This window comes from Seriola lalandi, unplaced genomic scaffold, assembly GCF_002814215.2.
Source record: "Seriola lalandi dorsalis isolate HSWRI2012SDOR001 ecotype SW California unplaced genomic scaffold, Sedor1 jcf7180002054564, whole genome shotgun sequence".
Lineage (NCBI taxonomy): Eukaryota > Metazoa > Chordata > Actinopteri > Carangiformes > Carangidae > Seriola > Seriola lalandi.
Genome location: NW_019525117.1, coordinates 606,500 through 606,829, shown reverse-complemented (window position 1 = coordinate 606,829; position 330 = coordinate 606,500). Strand labels below are relative to the sequence as shown.

The following is a 330-nucleotide window of genomic DNA, read 5'->3' as shown; positions in this document are numbered from 1 at the left end:
TTTGTGTCGACTACAGATCGTCCTCCTCTCTGGCCCTGGGTTCTCTCAGCTGTCCTGCTTCTGACGGCTGCTGTTCTTGTTCCCGGTGTCACAGTGTATAAAAGGATGAAGTCCACAGGTATGTAGTGTGTGTGTTTCCATAGAGATATAACTGGCTTTATATACAGTGACTCTGCTGCTGCAAACATTGCTGTTGTAATATTTCTAAAGATAATAAGAAGAACCAATACAGTTATCAATGAAGAACCTGATAAGCTGTTCTGTATTGATGAGGTGAATATAACATTATATAGCTTCACCTGATGAGAGAACCTCCACTGTCTCACTGCT

The 330-nt window shown here is 41.8% G+C and overlaps 1 protein-coding gene across 1 annotated transcript in view; it reads left to right on the top strand.

Annotated features, from left to right (window-relative positions):
• LOC111662537 (uncharacterized) overlaps nucleotides 1-330 on the top strand; it is a 43,470-nt gene that overhangs the window by 16,880 nt on the left and 26,260 nt on the right. The gene's annotated exons all lie outside the window — the stretch shown is intronic.